This window comes from Dipodomys ordii, unplaced genomic scaffold (assembly GCF_000151885.1).
Source record: "Dipodomys ordii isolate 6190 unplaced genomic scaffold, Dord_2.0 Scaffold197, whole genome shotgun sequence".
NCBI classification, from domain to species: Eukaryota; Metazoa; Chordata; class Mammalia; order Rodentia; family Heteromyidae; genus Dipodomys; species Dipodomys ordii.
The window spans coordinates 1,646,254-1,667,398 of NW_012267413.1; positions in this window are offsets into that span (position 1 = coordinate 1,646,254).

The following is a 21,145-nucleotide window of genomic DNA, read 5'->3' on the forward strand; positions in this document are numbered from 1 at the left end:
AAGCCGGAAGTGGCGCTGTGGCTCAAGTGGTAGAGCGCTAGCCTTGAGCTGAAGAGCTGAGGGACAGCGCCCAGGCCCAGAGTTCAGGCCCCACGACCCGACCCCAAAAAATAAATAAATAAAAATTAAAATTAAAGAATCCTTCTCAACTGAGAGGTGGACATGGTGGTGCATACCTGTTATCCTAGCAATAATGGGAAGCCTGAAATAGATAGATTGCAATCCAAGCATACACCTAGGCAGGAAGCAAGATGCTATCTTCAAAATAACCATCATGAAAAAAGCGCTGGAGGCATGACTCAGTGATAGAGGTACCTGCTTGGCAAGTATGAAGCCTTGATTTCAACCAGAAGTATTGTTTAAACAAGAAATAAGGAAGGAAGGAAGGAAGAAAGGAAGGAAGGAGTACAGAATTAGTATCACCAATCCAGACGCTCTTTATAAGTCCAGGAAATGAATTCCCCTAGACTGAGATTCATACATGTACCCTAGGGAGCCATCTTTTTACCATCTGAAGTGCTAGACTGTGACTCAACTTACAACGTGACACACAAACCAAGAAAGGCATGTCAAGATGCCAGCTTAGCTATGGTGGACTTCAGCCCACATCACAGAAGCATGAAGCAATTTAGTAGAGGCAGCTGTGACAGCAGCCAAGGGTCCTGTGGTACCTATTAAAAGCCAGCAGGAGCTGGCAGTGTGCACTGGCCTAGTGTGCAGCCCCAGGGCTGAGAGGGCTCTTAGGACTTCACATACACCTCCTTCACTTTCCCCAACTTCCAAGCAGGCACAAAATAAAGAATAGCCCCACCGTATCTGTATTAACCAATGGGAAGCCAGCTTTCTGCCGACCCATCTTTCTCATGACTGGCAATAAGAAGGCCAAGGCCTTCTGTTTCACAGCCTGTTGCAAAAAGTGCAAAGAAAATCTTATCCCAAGACAAAACTCTCACGCTTTTCTGAAGTGACTTTATCACAAGTCATCCAACAAGTGAGGGTAGAAAAAAAGTGAATGCCCTTACACAAGAATCTCTGCCACACACACAATATTTTTACTCTCTCATAACCTTCAAAATAGAGTAATTGTGTCTCTGCTTACTTTCTTCCATCCTGATCTTTCATTCTTTCTTTTTTATCTGTATCATTTCTTTTATTATTATTATTATCATTATTATTAAGTTTTTTATGTGAAAATACTGTACAGAAGGGTTACAATTACATGAGCAAGGTAATGAGTACATTTCTTATCAAGTATTGTTGCCTTCTCCTTTGTTTCCCCTTCCCATCCCTGCCCACCCACCATTTCCCCCACCTTTCGCTCCCCCCCGCCCACCACCCCAAAGATGTAAAGTTCATTTTTCAATATAATGCCTTGTACATCTCATTGTTGCAATGGGCCCACCTGTATCCCTATTTAAACATTTTGTTTTTTCTCTTCCCCTCCTCAAATTATACCAACATCAAATACAGTGAAAACAGGGGTTATACCATGGAGGAGGAACATACAAAGCAACAAAGAAATATCTTATGAATATGTTAGAGACAATAGCAAGAAAGAAAAACATTTGAGTCCTTATCTTGGGGTTCATTTCACCTAACATCAACTTATCTGACCGTTTCTGTTTTCATTATTTCTTTCTTGACCAACAGAAACTTTCTCTCATTTGTGTAGTAGGTTGACCCGATGCTTTGAAAGGCTAATTGAGATGAAATATTAAATTAGATTATATTTCTGTTGTTAATGTTACTGGGGCTTGAAACTCAGGGGTTGGGTTCTGTCCCTTAGCTTTTTCCTCTCAAAACTGGTACTCTTCCTCTTTAGCAACACCTCCACTTACAGCTTTTTGCTTGTTAGTTGGATATAAGAGTCTTACTGACTTTCTTGCCCAGGTTGGCTTTGAACCTTGATCCCTATATCTCAGCCTCTTGAGTAGCTAGGATTTTAGGCATGAGCTACCAGTACCTGGCTTCAATTGCATTTTAAAATCTAAATATTGTACATTCAGAAGAAAATTACACCCACCCCTATGAGAAACATGTTTCTATACCCCTCATTCCTCTTCCAATGAAAGAATTTCACCATCTGCTCACTCATTTTTTAATGTTAGAAAAATTGAGAAAAATTCATTCATTTACAAGAATATATAGCTAACCCTATATGAAGAGCAGAAACCTATAGTGTCTAAAAAAATACTTTGCTCCAACTTAGCCATTGTAAAAACAAGCATTTGCATGGAACAAAGAATTGTCAAAATTCAGAGGCCCTGAGGGCCAATAGAAATCCTGTGTAATTAAGGAGCTCCTTCTCATTGTGCCCTAATTCAGGGAGCATTGTGAGAGTTGCAAACTGAGGTACCCCTTCCAAAGCCCAAACAAATCCCGTGCACACATACACACAAGAAAGTAGTTATGGTCAGAGGAAGAGGCTGAAGGTTCAAAGGTTCAGTGCCAGTTGCTTGTGTCTTCTGTTTAGCTTTGCTTTGCTTATTTCTGTTTGTTTTTGTTTTCATGAATCCTGCCTTATCAGCAGTAGATGTAACTCAACTCTGCCCAGCCATAAGTTCACATCATTCAGGTCCAGACTATCTCCTGACATGAAGGGCTCCAAGATAGACAAATAAACTCAGAAAAATCTATAAAATGTTTAAATAGTTAACAAGTTAACTAGGAGAGAAAGCAGGTAAAATGAAATGAAAATATGAACTAGGAAGTTAAAAATTAGAAGAAAAAATGTGACAAAAAGCCAGCAAAGCACAGTCCAGGAGGAGGAAGTAGCAACAGACTTGGAGAAACAAGGAGACTGGTCTTCAGGCAGCTGAAACCTGAAATTGTAGGTACCACAAAATAGTCACTTGTGCTAACCGCTTTCTCCTGATGCTTAGTTGTGCCAACTCACAGCCTCTTGTAAACCCTTCCATTTTTTTTATGTTTCTTTTTAAGGTATAGATGCTCAAAGGTGAACGGCAACTATTGCAGTATTTTTATGTGATCATTTATATGTGATCAGCCCTTGGGCCATTTTGATATTTTGATCCTAGCCAAACACTAAACAGAATCTGTCTTAGATGGAATCTCCTTAGCTTCACTTCAACTGTCCTTTCTCCAAGAATATGATCATTTGGAGCCAAAGTGGAGGAGTCTTTAAAGGCATAACTTGGAGGACTATTGAGTAGTTTGAATGCTACTAAGGGTCTTTTCCAGAAAGGGCAAAACTTATTTAAACATTATTTTTGGCAATTGGGAGTTACAACAGACAATATTAGAACCACTTACTTAATAGAGAGCAAGGGCATAAAAAATTGTCTATATCTAGGTGATACTTGAAAAAAAATCATTCCCAATTCAGCTTGTTTGGAAAGAAAGCAAATGTTTTAAATAGTATGAAATGAGACCTAAATACTACCATTATCCCAAGATGCCCCAGAAGCAGACAAATGAAAGAGTAGAAAATTAACTCCTCATTGCAAATATCTAGTCTCACCTAAGCCTCAATCGTGCATTGTTTTCTTGTATTTGATAAACATAAAACATGTTTGTTTTATTTTTGGTGCTTTCAGTAACATCATTTTAATGTTTGAAAGAGTCTAAGTTCTTTGCAAACATGTTTCATCATTAAGGAGCCCTGAGACCTGGTTAACAAATCAGTAATAAAAGCTTCTTGTTGGATTAACAGAATATGGAGAAATGACTCCACACACCCATACCATTCCCCAAAGGGCTATATGGTGGTTTAATAGCCTCCAAGTTTCCCTTGCAAAGGGACAATGAAAGCATAACTTCTTCCTTTCCTTCTCTTTATTGAAAGCCCAGCCTATAGAAACCATTGATCAAATTCTCCAAGAAATGAAATGTGCTAGTCTTAACAAAGGGGATGCTGGGTACTGGTGGCTCACATCTGTCATCCTAACTGCACAGAAGCCTGAGACCTGGAGAATCACAGCGCAAAGACAGCCATGGCAGAAAAGTTTGAAAGACTGCATATTCAATTAACCAGCAAAGTGCTGGACTGGAGGTAGGCTTAAGTGGTAGAGCACCAGTGGTGAGCAAGCAAGCTGAATCCAAGCCCAGGCCCAGGCCCAGGCCAGGCACATTGCATATATGTTACAATTAAGTAGCATAAATGGTATATATAGAATAGTATGTGTTTATATCTGATCATATATTCTACCATGAAGCACAACCCAAGCTTGTTTTTGCACTGGTTATTTTCTTTTATAGTATAAAGGCAATTTTGATAATATACACATTGTATGTATATATGCATATATATATATAATGATTAAGTAGCATAAATGGCATATATAGAATAGTATATTTTTGATCATGTAAGTTTTTTATGTTAGTATTTTTATTTTTTTAATTTAATTTATTTATTTTTATTGTAAAGGTGATGTGCAGAGGGGTTACAATTACATAAGTCAGGTAATGAGTACTTTTTATTTTTTTGGTCCGGTTGTGGGGCCTGAACTCTGGGCCTGGGCGCTGTCCCTCAGCTCTTCAGTTCAAGGCGAGTGCTCTACCACTTGAGCCACAGCACCACTTCCAGTTTTCTAGTGGTTTTATGGGAGATAAGAGTCTCACAGACTTTCCTTGCCCTGGCTGGCTTTGAACCATGATCCTCAGATCTCAGCCTCCTGAGTAGTTAGGATTACAGGCGTGAGCCGCTGGCACCCAGCTAAGTACATTTTTTAAAATACAATATCATCTCTTCCCTCGTTTTATCCCAGTTTTTTTCCCCTCTTGACTTCCCCCCCCCACAAGTTGTATAGTTCATTATCAACATGGTGTCTAGTGAGTGTTACTGCTGCATTTGTTCACCCTTTATTTGCTTACTAAAAGTCATTATCTTACTTGTTCTTTTATTTATTCACTTGTAAATAGTAAAGCCGGTCTAAGGAATGATAATAATAGCTAAAAGTTGTAAATCTAGGCCTTCCTCCCTTCAAAGCTTAAAGACCTTACTGTTTGTCATTCTTCTCCCAAGCAGGTTATATTGAAAGGATATATTCCTGTATATTTCTTCTGATTTCCCTAGATAAAGTCTTACTTTTCCCCACAGCCTGTATTTGGACCATGATCCTCCTTTTTATGCTTTCTGCTATAACTGTGATGGCAGAATCACATCACCATACTCAGCTTTATCTGTTGAAGTCTCAAGAACTTCTCTGGCACATGTTGACTTTAAACCATGATTTAACTAATTGGCCTCCCAAGTAGCTAGGTGATAGGCATGAGTCACTGTGACTGGCTGAAAAATTTTTCAAGAAAGGAAATAAAAAGCAAGTAAAGAATAGATATAAAATATAAGAATGAGCAACTCATCCAAGGAGAAATACAAATAAAATGTATAATAAATATATGTAGAATTTTAACTTTCCCCCTAATATTATAATAAATCATATTAAAATGACTAGGTAAAAATTTCCATTGTTTTAAAACCTGCAGTATCCATTGCTGATGAGAATAGAGACAAAGGAACTTTCTCAAACATAGTTGCTGGGGATACATATATAGCTTTTGACATAGAAATTATTATCAAATATTATCAAAATTGCCTTTATGCCATAAAAGAAAATTACCAGTGCAAAAACAAGCTTGAGTTATGCTTAATAGTAGAATACTGTCTACCGAACATGAGGTACCAAGTTCAAATCTTAGTCCTGAAAAAATAATTAAAGCTAAATTAAATTTAACTACACACACACACACACACACACACACACACACACACACATTCTTGGCTTACAAAGCCTCTTTATGGGGCTGGGAATGTGGCCTTGTGGTAGAGTGCTTGCCTAGCATGCACGAAGCCCTGGGTTTAATTCCTCAGTGCCATATACGCAGAAAAATTTGGAAATGTTGCTGTGGCTCAAGTGGTAGAGCTCTAACCATGAGCTGAAGAGCTGAGGGACAGTGCCCAAGCCCAGAACAAGTCCTATGACCAACATAAAATAAAAAATAAAAGCCTCTTTATGTATTACCACTATTAATTCCTTTTATCAGGTATGTATGCCAAACATTTTCTTTCATTCTATGGTTTTAAATTTAATGATAAAATTAAAAGCTAACATAAAGTTAACAACATGGTCACACATATCTTACTTTGTTTCAGTGGTTTTACCCATTTGACATTACTCTTTAAAAGTATTTCAAATTTTCCTGTAATGTTCTTTAGCTTTTTACTTTCTAAGTAGAACCTAGCTTATATTTATTTTTACATATGTTTAGGAGAGGAAATCTAAGAATATATTCTTTTAAAAATATCACTATCTAGTGGCGCTGTGGCTCAAGTGGTTGAGTGTTTGCCTTGAGCTGGAGAGCCGAAGGACAATGCCCAGGCCCAGAGTTCAAGCCCCATAACCAACAACAAAAACAAAAACAAAAAATATCACTATCTTGTTTCTTTTTTATATATCTAAAATGTTTTTTTGGATTGTGCACTGGTCTTCCTGGTTTTATTTTTTAATGTATTTTATTGTGAAAATACTGTACAGAGGGGTTACAGTTACATGAGCAAGGTAATGAGTATATTTCTTATCAAGCATTGTTGCCTCCTCCTTTGTTTTTCCCCTACCCTCCCACCTCCTCAGTTAGACACCCCCACTCACATCCCCCACCCTGCCTAAATTGTAAAGTTCGTTTTTCAACATATTGTCTTCTATATCTCAGTGAAAACAGGGACATACAAAGCAACAAAAAATCACATGGTACATTATAAATACGTTAGAAACAATAGCAAGAAAGAAAAAACACTCGTGTCCCTATCGTGGGGTTCATTTCACTTAATTTCATCTTATCTGGCCATATGTATATAGCTTTTGGCCTTTTCTACTTGTCTCAGACATATACTAGTTATTGCAAATAAGGGAAACCATGGGACCTATGTTTCTTTGGGCCTGGCTTACTTCACTTAATATAATTTTTTTCCAAATCTTTCCATATTTTCCTTCAATGGTATATCCTCAGTTGTCACTGTATTTGATTTTTGTACTCTGGTATTGTACATACGTTTATTTGAATTAGGGAAGAGGAGGAGAACAACAGAATGGTGAGCCAAAGGACAAGAAGGGAACCAAAGCAACAGCGACATACACAAGACAATGTATTGGAAATGCTCTGTACAACTTGTGGAGACAGTTGGGGGGGGGGAGGGAAAGTAGGACGAAAATGAAGAAAGGGTAACAAGTTTGACAGTTTGACAAGAAATGTACTTATTTCCTTACTTATGTAACTATAACCCCTCTGCACATCACCTTGGCAATAAATAGAAATGAGAAAAATATCACTACCTCAATATAATTTATTAATAATATAGTATCTCATCGATTTGAAATGCCACCATTATTGAATGCTAAATTTAGAATATAGATTCTAGATTCTATTTTGTTCTAGATACTACTTTCTTTTTGCATTTTTATTATAGCAGCTTTAGAGCTGAAATGATGGCCAGATCTTTTTTCACTCTTCTTTTTCAAAATATTTATTGACAAGTCTTACTAATTTAGTCTTGCACAAAGTTTTAAAATAATATTTATTATAAATTAGCAAAAAAACAAAACTTCCTCATTGTTCAAAAGCTCTTCTTGATATTTAATTGACATTAAAAAATGTAAATAGCTTTGGGTACTGGCATAAAACATATAAAAAATCATGTTCACAGTAACAAAGATTCTGTGGTATTGACTTTAACCCAAAGTTATTATAACATAATAGAGGAGTGGTTAAAGAGCCATAGTGTATCTTCATGTGATCTAATCTCCAAGTATGGTGGGTGCTACAGTGAACTACACCTCCTGAGATTCATGCTCTCATCTAGTCCCCTCCACATTAAATCATGGCTGGCATGTGTAATTCATAAAATGTGGTGCTGTGAAACGTCTAAGATTGGTCTCACAACGCTTTAAGATTTTACCTTGGTCACTTGGAACCTGGACACTTATGGCAACCAATTGACCTCTAAGTTCAGAACTTAGAGAGAACTCCTAGAGGGAGGGACATGACCAGCTAGTCTCAGGCTTTTCCAGCCATTTTACCTGAGGTGCTAACATCATGTAGAAGCCATTTTGGATATCCAACCCAAGCTGACCTCCAGGCACGGCTGCCATTTCACAGCAACCTCATTAATCATGTCAAACGAGAACCATACAATGGAGCTTCATCAACCCATAAGTCTGTGAGGGATAAAAGTGATTCTAAATCACTATGTTATACAGTGGATGGTTCTGTGATCACAAATAGCCACAACAGACATTGGTACCTGAACTGGAGTGTTACCAAAACAAAATTTAAAACCTGTAACACTGGCTTTGGATCTGGCCACGGGCCAAGGCCAGTAGGGCTTGAAAAGTCTGTGATGATAATGATTTTACCATTTTATAGTGGTAAAAAGTTATCCCTGTGTTCCCTATGCTAATGCACAAAATAGAATTCAAAATTTCTAATGACTTAAAAACTTCCAGAAAGAACATTAAAATGCGCCAGTAGTTTCTTTTAGTTATATTCAAAGTATGGGTGAAAAGAGGTCAATTTGAATCCTCTGTTCCATTTTTAGGTATAACTGAAAGTGCTGAAGACTTAGGATAATCCGTCTAACTACCAAAAGGGTCTCAAAGTAAGAAATAGCCTTAAGGTTAAGATAAAGTAAGCAATGTGACAGTAGGATATGCTTTGAAACCTTAGGAAGATATAAGATTTTAAGAGATTTGTGACTATTGTTGGACGAACTCCAGTGAGTGTCATAGGCAAGGGATGAGAGTGTTAAGAGAATATTACTCAGGGAAACATTGCTCCAGCCTGGTCTGAAAGACACAGAGATAGTTCAAATGAAAAGACATTCTTAGCACAACAGTCCAAACGAGTTCCTTATTCTCTCTACTTTATATCACCTAGTCTTTCCTACTGACATTCACTCTCACTATGCAAAGGAAAAAAGTATATCTTCTACCCTGCAACCTTTATGATATTTGCAACTCTGCCCCATTAATATTATTCAGTGGACAGACATAGTGGTGAACGTCTGTAATATCAGCTAAAGCAGAGGCACCGTCCAACACAGTCCATGGTGCAACTTTTGGGGGAAAAAATGTAAGACACCATATGAAAAATAAAGTTTAAAAAGCCAAGCGCTGGTGGCTAATGCCTGTAATCCTAGATACTCAAGAGGCTGAGATCTGAAGATCAGAGTTCAGAGCCAGCCCAGGCAGAAAAGTCCTTGACACTCTTCTCTCCAATTAATCACCAGAAAACTGGAAGTGGTGCTATGACTCAAAGTGGTAGAGTGCTAGTCTTGAGCCAAAAAGCTCAGGGACAGCATCCAGGCCCTGAGTTTAAGCCCCATGACTGACAAAAAAAAGAGAACCAGATGGTAAAGTGCCTGCCTAGCAAGTATAAGGCCCTGATTTCAAATCCAAGTAACACACACACACACACACACACTAACAACAACTACAAAACCACCTTTTCAAGTTCTCCCTAGCCATGGCAGTCACAAATCCTATGAAGGGTTTGGTGAGTTCTGCCAAGCTTTCCAGCTTTATTTTGTACCAACCTCCTCCCCCCCTCCCTATGCCACAGCCTCACTACTTTTCTTTCAGTTTATCAACTGTATACTTTAATATGCTGCTCAAGAAGTTTTCTTCATTCTGTATAACTTTCTCCAATCCGTGGCCAGCTCATCTAGTTTAAAAATTATCTCATTTAGGGAAGACTTCCAAAAAATCATCAAATCAGATAACTTCATTTCAGAGTAATTACCTCTAGAATACACTTACCCTTGTAATCATTTGATTAGTATCTGTGTCCCTTCACCAGACCATAGCTCCATTAAGGAACAAAAAGAATTCAGATTTCCCTGAAGCCCAGCTAAATGGCAGGCAAAGAGCTGCATACATTTCCAGTAAGTGGATAAACAAGTGAACAGTGAGTTAGTGAAAGAATGCACAGACAAGTACAGAGCACTCCTCATTTCCCTAGTTTTTATAATATTTTTAACAGTGGATTTGTTTTCATTTTTGTTAGTGTATATTAACGATATATAGTAATGGGTTTCACTATCCTGTTTTCTTTTTCTTTTGTACTGCTACCTGAACTTGAACTCAAGGCCGCTTGCTCATCTATGTCTTTTTCAACTCACAGCTGGTAGTCTTGAGCCATGCCTCCAATTCAAGTTTTTTGCTGGATAACCGGCAATAGAGGCTCACAGGCTTTTTCTTTCTGAGCTGGCTGGACTGTAATCCTCAGATCTCAGTCTCTTTAGTAGCTAGGATTACAGAGATGAGCCACTGGTTCTTGACTTCATGGTGATATCTTCATTGATGCATAAAAACACATATTTATCCCCCTGTTATTCTTTTACCCCTTCTTCCTGTCTCCCCTCCCTCTTCCTCTTCCCTAATAATCCCCTTTCTTATAATATTTTCCTAGGTTCCCAATAGGACAGAAAGTGTATGGTACTTATTTTCCTGAGTCTAGCTTTTTCACTTAGATGATCTCCAGCTCCATCCATTTTCTTGTAAATGACATGTTTCCTTCTGTGTCATGCTAGCTCCTATAATCTTAATTAGAGTCTCTATTTGTGAAGAAGACAAAATAGGGTTTTCTATGGAAGAAGTTGTTGTGGCCACATCAATAGTGTTCCATCTCTGAAACAAACAGGATTATATGTGAGAGGAAGGATCAGGGTGAAGAGATCGAATGTTGCCTTCTACTCATCTTCTGACCATCTTGCTAATCCCCAAAGGAGGGCATTCACCACAAAGGATGGTAGACATCTCAGTTTCCATTACTCTTGGCATGACTGCTGAGTGACAACTCAATTACAACCCTCTTGTCCTTGATTGCAGGGGCTGTCTGAGCCTAAGAGAGCTCACTCTTAATCCTGCCCAGAAAATACAATATCACATTCCGGGTTGGTGGCTGCGCTCACCAGATGAATATATATGGCCAAGATATTGTGGGCTCATGAGCACTACAATGTCTGTGGATTTATGGGGGGGGGGTGGGGATGCTAAGATGTAGGCATCTGGATGAGATGATAGGAGTGGGAGTTTTAAGATATGCTTTTATGAAGTCTGACTTGAATGATGCTTACTCACAATTAGTAAAGAATTAGTCACTCTGAAAAGAATGTCTAGAAACAAGTTGGATGTTTCTTATTTCCAATATGGACTCCTTGGAAGATACTTGGTCAAGCTTTTCATGAAGGTACCTAAAGCACTGAAGACAATCCAATGTTGTGGGTTCAAATGACAACAGCAATATAGCTACCCATCCAGATCTCTTTCTTGAAGCCTGATGCTTCCCAAAATGGTCACAGAAATCTTATGAGACAAGAAACATCTTTGAAATTCTGAATATGAGGAAATGAAAACTTTGGGGAAATATGTTCCCCAAAATCACTCACCTTAAAAGTGACAAGGCTAAAATTTTAAATTTCAGATTGGTATGATTTTAAAATTCTGGATTTTTTTCTGGAAATAATGCCATGCAGACACCTGAAGTCTTATGGAGAAGATGAACTCAAGCAAGCATTAGCTATATTTTTCCATAGTGTTCTCAACTTACCTCTTGTAATGTCATTTTAAATCTTTCTATCCTTCCTTTTCCCTTCCCAAAGCCCTTATCTTGTGTGAAGGAGCAAAGACTAAGATGAACTAGGGGAATGATCTAGAAAGGTTTCATCCAGGAAAACATTTCTGACCATTGCCCTCAGCTGCACTTAGCAAAAAGATCCTTCATTGAGTTTCAAATGACCCTTTTTGTGGGCCAGTGTCATGACATACACTAGATTGAATCAGTTTGTGGTCCTCTGAGTAGCATAGGCCAAGTCAGTCATATCTGCATTTAAAACATTGGGACTGGGTGTTGTATGATTATAGATTAAAGTATCTTAAGTTATTTCTTTTTTTTTCATGGGCTTGAACTCTGGGCCTGGGCTCTGTCCCTCAGCTCTTCAGCTCAAGGCAAGTGCTCTACCACTTGAGCCACAGCACCACTTCTGGTTTTCTAGTGGTTTATTGGAGATAAGAGTCTCATGGGACTTTTTCTTCCTGGGCTGGCTTTGAACCACGATCCTCAGATCTCAGCCTCCTGAGTAGCTAGGATTACAGGCATGAGCCACTGGTGCCCGGAAGTTATCTCTTTTTGCTCCTCTTCATCCTTAAGAATGAACTCTCTACTTAAAAAAATTAAACATGTTTAAAACAAAGCAGAGAAAGGTCTGCAGACACACACAATGCCTGCCTTCATGAGAACAGAAAGTGTACTCTCAGCCCATACCATCACTCTTACAACCAGCAAGTGACAAGTAACAGTACATTGGTACTTGAAGAGTACAGAAAGATAGCCTTTCTGAGGCACCTGAACCTGGGGACGGACATTAGAAAGCAACCTCATGCCCCAGCAACCTCCACCCTAAGCACAAAATATAAGGAGAAGAGACTGAAGTCTATGATGCACTGTGGAATGGCAATCCCCAATACCAGCTCATGGACTATGGAACAACTTTGAGATTTCCTGACGCAGGCATTATGCAGAAGTAACTTAATTTCTACAGTATTTTTCTGGAATCAAATGTCTTTTGGAGGAGGGGAAGGGAGATTACACTTGGACAAACAACCATAAGTATATCTACTCAAGTGACTATACAGAACAAAAGTAGAGGAAGAAAGAAACAATAAACTTTTGAGACATGAAACAGCATAAATAAATCTTAAGTTCATTTTGCAAACAAAAGAGAAAGAAGAACCCAAGGTCTTCACACCATAGATTTCCTTTCTATGATGTTTGGCAAAAGACAAAACTGTTAGGGTAGAGGGAAGGAAGAGACTGCAAATGGTGCATACAAGGCATTATTTTGGAATACTGGAACTTGCTCTGTATGCCGACTGCCCTGATGGATCATAACCCAAGGCATCCTTCATGACTGGCTCTACAAAGTGAATTTTACAGTGCACACATTTTTTTTGGGGGGGTCCGGTCGTGGGGCTTGAACTCTGGGCCTGGGCACTGTCCCTCAGCTCTTCAGCTCAAGGCTAGCACTTTACCACTTGAGCCACAGCGGCACTTCCGGCTTTTTTCTTTTTGCTTATATAGTGCTGAGGAATCGAACTCAGGGCCTCGAGCATGCAAGGCAAGCGCTCTACCACTGAGCCACCTTCCCAGCCCAGTGCACACATTTTAAAATGAAACAACAGACCCCAAATGTGCCATACAAAAGGTGAAGATAAAACTGGAGCAAAAGCCCATCTTCTAAAATCTTGGCCACCCCTCCAGAAGAAGTCCTGACCCCAATGAAAATCATTGCCTTACTAAGCCATTCAAGCCATCCAGGCCTCAGGCAAGCCATTCAGCTTTGTACTTCTCGAACTCTTTCTTCAAGAAGAAGAAGAAAAAAAATCTTAAGACATAATAATCAAATCAGACACGGCACCCCTCTCCATGCACTAAGCCCCTGATTACAGGCCAGCTCTGTAGAATGTTTGAGCAAACATAACGAAGTCTTTTACCCTTCAACAAACAGAGGGCTTGGAAAGCCTATAAATGTGCTATTTCAGCTGTTTTAAGCAGCTTATCATGATTTGGTGAAAGTCTGGCCTCAAGACTTTGGACCTCTTCTTAATAACATTTAATGCTACCATTATGTAATTGAATCCACTTTGTCAGTGTAGTGGGAATATCATTAAACTGTAAATTCATTTCACTGTCTTCTAGCTTTCAGACCCTCAAGTCCCAGAGTCCAGCACACCAGGAACTTGAAGCAGAGAGTGATCTTAATCCTTCCCAGCCCATACCCTCCCAAGCCAGACCAGTCCTTCACACTGCCACACCAGTCACTGCATTACCACCAGGACCCCGGATGTTGCAGGCTAATGTCTATCAGGGCCTCCAACTCCCGAATACTCAGTGATACTCCCTAGTTTGCTGAGTCTCAATCTACACCCAGGGCATTTTTGGAAATGCAATCATATAAAGAGATGGTACTTTTTACATCCCTCACCCTCTTGACATTAAGTCTCTGGCACTTTGCCACCCAATGTGCAAGTAGCCTCGTTATTATTAAAACCACATGTTCATTAGCAAGGTTGGCACCAACTCAACCTCCACTGTCCGAAGTTAATGTTGTATTCCATTATAGTCCAGACAGGACAGGGTAGGATACAGTTTGGGCATGAGAACAAACAGGCTTGTTTGACGAAATCTGAGTCTTCAACTGTTAGAAATACGATCCTGTTTCTATCTTGACATATGTCTGCACTGATGTTTCAGAGAAGGACATGTTTTGAAAGAAAATACCATTCTTTCAGTGTTATCTTTGCAAAATTGTATTTAATTCTTTCCACCACTTGCAAGGATAACTGGAGTCCTCTGGCTTCTTGCTGGGCTAATCACTTCATCCCTGGAGATTCATGCAAAAGTGTTTCACTTAATATAAAGGAGTGACTCAGAATCATTGCTTTCAATTAAGAAAGCCTGAGAGAGTTCTGAGAACAGTGTTCTCTTCTTTTAGGAGGCGGGAGGAGGGGTGCTCAGACCAGAGGGAGGGAGAGAAGGGGAAAAAGAGAGAAGAGAAAAACAAAAGGAAAATAAGCAGAAAAAAAGTCTTGTGTTCAAAATGAAATCATCAATTCCATTCACTCACATTCCCAAACTTAATTCAGATTGCACAATTTCTCAGCCTTTTGGACGCTATTTATGCACAATGAATATTTAATGGCTGTTCCATCATGGTAAAAAAAAGACAGGCTGGATTGTTGAACATTTTATAATACTAGGTCTTCTACTTGTGTCTCCCACACAGGTCAGGGCAGAGGTTTTCTTGTATCCCTTGCTAGTGGAGCAAAACCACTTTTTACTCCATACAATAGCTCCACAGAGCTACATTGATTTACAAAAACTGTTTAAGGCCCTTCTTGTCTATATGTGGCAATCACAAAGCAGGGTTTCACAAATTCGGAAAATCACATGTGGTGACTGATTTTTTTTGTTTGTTGCTGAAAATACTGGCACCAAAGATCAGGTTTTCCCACTGATGATCTGTGAGATATTGTCATCATTCTGCATTTAGCTAGGCCTATTATAATAAAATATTTCAGAAATTTAAGATTTACCTTACCTTACCTCACTAACTGCTCTGCAAATCTGCCCTATGATAATCCATAGTAAATAGTATTCTCAAATCAATAGAAAAGTATCAGCCAATAATCTACATTGGTGATTTCTACCAAGTTTCCTGACAAGTAATTCTTTGGACTGTCTGAGAAAATGGTGCTGAGCCAATATCATATTACCCCAAAGCAACATAAATGTTTAGAATACAACAAAGCATGAATACTGACATAGGAGAAATAAATCACTGAAGGAATTTGATATGTATTTTCTTATAAAATCATGGAAAGAGCCAGAACAAAAGTTAAAGCATTTTTGACTAGAATATTTCTTTCTGCTTCTCTGTACTTATTGATGGTTTACTGTTATTTTTCTTTCAACTGGCGACAGAGATGCTAATCTTTATAGAACTAGAGGTCTTGAAAGGGTTCCCCGGAGCCTTGCTCTGCATATTGTCCTGACCTGAAAGAAGAGAACCTGACCAAGTTCACTCATGTGTTCTGTCTTCCTTGACTGAAGGGGCTTCCCGGAGTTCCTGCCGCTAAGAGAACAAGTCAAAGTGTCAGTAGTTAACTCCTATTTTCCACTTTACACAAATCTGATTCAGGAAAATAATCCTCCCTGCCCTGGGTGAGCAAAGGGTTAACCCTGACACACAATTTACTAAATGTGTTCATTTACGCATGTACTTGCATGTCTAGTTGGAACCACTCTGCCCATACTCATTGTCCACATGACCTTTTGCAAATCACTAAGAAAGACATCCATTGTTTCCTTGCATTTAGTACATTTAAAAACATAGTCCCCCAATAGCTGAAAAGGCAAGTCAGGGAAGGAATGACAAAAGCAAAGATGAAGTATTTTCCCCTCCAGGAAAAGCTATGTATAAAGACAGCTGTGAAACAGTGGTTGATGTAGAAACTTCACCCATATCTGAGGGGTATGTAGTGGTGGGAGAGTTACAAAGGTTAGCTTCCAGTCCACTCTGCACATGCTTCTTATGCCACATAATATTTCCTTTCATGCTTCAACAGGATTATAAGTCAATCATGTCAGTCTACATAGCTGAGCTAGTATCAAAGCATACTTCTTTTATTTAGAGATAGATAGATGATTATAGAAAGAAAGAAAGAAAGAAAGAAAAAGAAAGAAAGAAAGATTTCTGCCACTGTAACAAATATCTAAACAATCAACTTATGAAAGAAGTGACATTTCCTTTCACTTATGGTTTTGGAGGGCTCAGTCCACAGCCCATTGGTCCTGTTGCTGTAGTGAGGCAGAACACCATGGCAAGAATGTGATGTAATCACACACCAAAAACCTGCTCAACTCATGGCCAGGATTTGAAAAGAGAGGAAAAGGCCCAAATCCCACAATCTTCTCCAAGAACCTCTCAAGGTTCACCACTTCCCAACAGTACCCAGCAAGGGGCCAGACCTTGAACACATTACTGTGAGGAACATTCCAGATCCAGATTACAGCACAGAAAGATAAATTAGATTAGCTATGTATAATATACAGTACTATGGAGAAAGATCTAGGCAGCTGCTATATATTTGAATATAAATATTTATGTTCATATTAAACTATTTATATATTGATTATTCTATAAATATGTGTATATATTATGTATAAATATTTAAATACATTCTATAATATGTAATATACACTCATGCATGTGCACACACATGTTGTAGGCTGCCAGGATAAAGGTTATAATAAGTAAGCTTATTCTGATTCTGTTTATAAATTAATTGTGGACACTAACCTCTACAGATGATCAACCCAACACAACACTACCCCCTCCCTAGATGCAAATTCTGTTTCTTTCATGATGCAATAGAGTGCATTTGTCTTCTTTTAAACCTTGGCTGGTCCTGTGGCTGCTTCACCAATGAAATGTAGAGGCATATTCTGTGGCTTTTAAGCCCAGGCATTAAGATGTCCTGGCAGCTTTTCTTCCTTCTTGAGTGACCTTGTAAAGATTCTGGACTCCTTTCTGGAAACAGAGCACCAGAAGTCAGGCTCAGAAAGTTGAGACACCATGTGGAGAGAAATTAATCAAAGGAACAGCAAGGCCTAAGACTTCCAGCACTGGCCACAGGTACGTCTCCACCATCTTCTGAAACTCCATAAGAAATCCCAGCAAGTACAGAAATTCCACACAGTTGAGGAACTCTCAGATGTAATAAAATGATTGGTGCTTTAAACCACTAAATTTTGGGATGGTTTCTTAATCTGTTATCAATAAATCAGACTATTCAAACATCACTTGTATTTGGCCAAGTGACAGCTTGAAATTTTAAAGAAAACACAACTTAACACATAGGCATTTGTTGTTTGGGTTTGGGGTTTTGGTTTGTTTTTGTTTTTGTTTTTGGATGAGTGAAAATTGGATATTGAGTAGTTCTCCATACAATAATATTTGAATGAGCTAAGTAGAATCTAAATTAAATTACTTTAAAAAAATACACATGATTTATCCAATAAGAGGAAAAGTATTTGGCAGACGTTGTCAAGGGGAGTGTCCCTTCCTATTCCCTCTTTGCAGATTCCATGATTGAATCTTTGAAAAACTGACAGTTTAGAAAAGGCAATGACATTGTTACATATAGGCCATCATGTGGACCAGACCGACACTCCCAAACCTAATGTAGCTAGGTTGCTATAGCTCTTTCATAAGGGGAATGCGGAGGTACAAGGAACAGGGGCAGACTGTTTATGTAGATGAAGTAGTCTAGCTAGCAGCCACTTGTGATCATCTTTGTCTAGGGTCTGTCCTTTCTCTGAAGAAGTTTTTCTTTGACAGAAAGGAGCCAGGAGGAGAACCAGATAGAAAAGCCTTGCCTAGATTTGCTGTTTGTTTCCTTTACTAATGTAGATGGAAGTACAAACATCTTCAATAAAATACTTGCACATTGAATTTAATAGCGTATTAAAAAGATTATGCACCATGATCAAATTGGATTCAATCCTGGGATGCAAAGATGGTTCAACATACAAAAATCAATAGATGTAATACAGTAAATGAACAAAATAAAGGGCAAAATTTACATGATCATCTCAATAGATGCAGAAAAGGCCTTTGAGAAAAATTTTGCATTTCTTCATGATAAAGGCCTTGAAGAAACAGGGATACATAAATCACACTTCTATGGAAAGAAAAGAGAAAAGAAGATGAAGATGGGAGATAGAAGGAGAGGGAGGTAGGAGAAGGAAAGGGAGAGAGGGAGAGAAAAGGGAGGAGGCCAAAATATCCTATTTTTAATATATATTTTTATTGTAAAGATATTGTACAGGCCGGTTACAGTTACATGAGTAAAGAGTACATTTCCTATTGAGCATTGTTACCCCCTCCTTTGTTTTTTTCTCTACCATCGGTTCCTTCCCCACTTCCCAAAATCCTCCCTTCCATCTACCCCAAAGTTGTAAAGTTCATTTTCAACATTGTGTCTTGTACATCTCATTGTTACAATGGGTTAAACTATATCCTTAGTTCAGCATTTTGTTATTTCCCTTCCCCTCCTCAATTAGAAAAATGTATATACAAGATGCAAGGCACCAGACTCAAATACAGTGAAAACAGGGGTTGTATCATGGGGGAAGAACATACAAAAGAAACAAACAAATCACATAGTACATTATAAGGACATTGAAAACAACAGCAAGAAAGAAAAAAACCCTCTTGGGGTTCATTTTACTTAGCATCATCTTATATGGTCATATGTACATAGCTTTGGATCTTTTCTGCTTGTTCTAGACATATACTAGTAATTGCAAATAAGAGAAACCATGGGACCTATGTTTCTTTGGGCCTGGCTTACTTCACTTAATATAATTTTTTCCAACTCTTTCCCTTTCCTAACAAATGGGGCAATGTCGTTCTTTCTGATAGAGGCATAGAATTCCATTGTGTATATATACCACATTTTCTTGATCCATTCATCTACTGAGGGACATCTGGGTTGGTTCCATATCTTAGCTATGGTAAATAATACTGCAATAAACATAGTTGGGCTGGTAGCTTTAGTGTGGCCTTGTTTATAAACATTTGGGTAAATGCCCAAAAGTGGGATTGCTGGGTCATAGGGGAGCTCTATGTGGAGTCCTTTGAGGAACCTCCATACTGCTTTCCAAAATGGTTGAACAAGTTTACATTCCCACCTACAATGCAGTAGGGTTCCCTTTTGGCCACATCCCCTCCAGCATCTGTTGTTATTAAGAACTCTCCTTTTTATAAGGAACATTCCTTCTACGAATGTACCCATCTGTTCCTAAGGGCAGAGCCATCATGGCCTAATCACCTTTCATTAGGTCTGATCTCTTAGTATTGTTGGATTAGGGATTGTTTCCAACACAGGGTTTGGGGGAGGCATATTCCAAGCATCACACTCAGTTTCCCCATTGTTAACATTCCATACTGATGTGACGCATTCATTAAAACTAGAGAACCAACATGAATACAACATTAGTAACTAAAGTCCACTGCTTATTTCCATTTTTGCTCCAGAATAGCTTATCCCATATACTTGTCTTGCCTCCTTAGACTCCTCTTTATTGTGGTAGTTTCTCAGACATTACTTGTTTTGGATGACCTCGATAATTTGAAGAATACTGGTTAGGTATTGTGTAGAATCTAATACTTTCAGAATTTGGGTTCTGATTTCTCCATGATCAAAGTAGTGCTGCAGGTTACAGGGAAGGAGACCTCAGAAGGAAAGTGCCATTATCTGTCACAGTGATTTATAACTATTGACCTTGCCCTTGAATCTGGATGAGGAGGTAGCACTTGCCAGGTTCTCCTCTGTAAAATGGCTCTTCCTTTCCCTGACCCATTTCCACGCTGCACAATTTGGAAGGAAATCGCTATCTGGGGCTCCTTCCTGTGGAATGGGAGTTTGAGTCCTTGTCATGTGAGAGGGGAGGATTCACAGAAACTCTTCAGAATTATTCTCCACGGGGCCAAAGTGCCTTTTAATTCAAGCTTTTATAATGCTGTGAATTAGCTTTAAGAATCCTGTCACCTCCCAGAATGCTCTTCATAACTTTCTAATTATGTTCTGCTTTTCCTAAGTAATTATGGACATACATCTAGATTTATGAACTGTACTTAATTTCAATTGTCAGGCAAAATATTATAAGTTTGAAGAAATGGCTGGTATTATAACATAACTCTATTGATGATTCCTGAGTTTGAGGACAGAATCACAGAATCATTAGTAGCTGACACATACGGCATAACACCCAAATCAATCAGAATCTGGGGAAAACAATTCTGCAACACGCTCATTTGCTACTGCAAAGCATTATAAGCAATCCAAAGACCAAAATAGAAAGAAATCAGCAAGTGGTATTTTCTTTTGTTTTTGTTTTGGGAACAAGAATTCAACTATGATCACTCCATAAATTTCCAACACTTAAGAAAACATAGTAAACTACTAATTTGGAGGCAGAAACCCAGTATTTAACCATAGCGATGCAAGCCTGTAAAATCACTGGAGAGTCTATAAATATCTCTTCCTTCCTTCACCACGACTGTGGGATGAGGGCTCTCTGTGACAGCAGCAAAGAAGGCAAATGTAGGAATTCAGTCTTGAATTCCCAAGGGAGAACACTGAATCCCAGAGGCTTGGAGTTTCCAGATATTTGCTTCACGACAAACAGACACCTGAAACCCTTAGGGGAGGATCCAAATATGCAAACAAATGTTATTTCTGGGAAAAAAAGATTATTTCAGATGTGAACAGCCAATGTTCACATTCTCTGGGAGAAGATACTATAGGAATGGCAAAATAATTCTGTATGGTCTCAAAATCAAATTCATACACAGAAGATTAACTCTCAAAAAGAATGCTGGATAACGTTAGGGTAAAGGAGATAATTATTATCTATCCTTCCCCTATTTTTTTTTCCTTTTGCAGTACTGGGGCTTGAACTCAGAGTCTTTTTCACTAGGCAAGCACCCTACCATGTCATGCACCAGCCCTTTATGCTTCAGTTGTTTGTTTGTTTCTAATAGGATAATGCCTGTTAGGGCCAA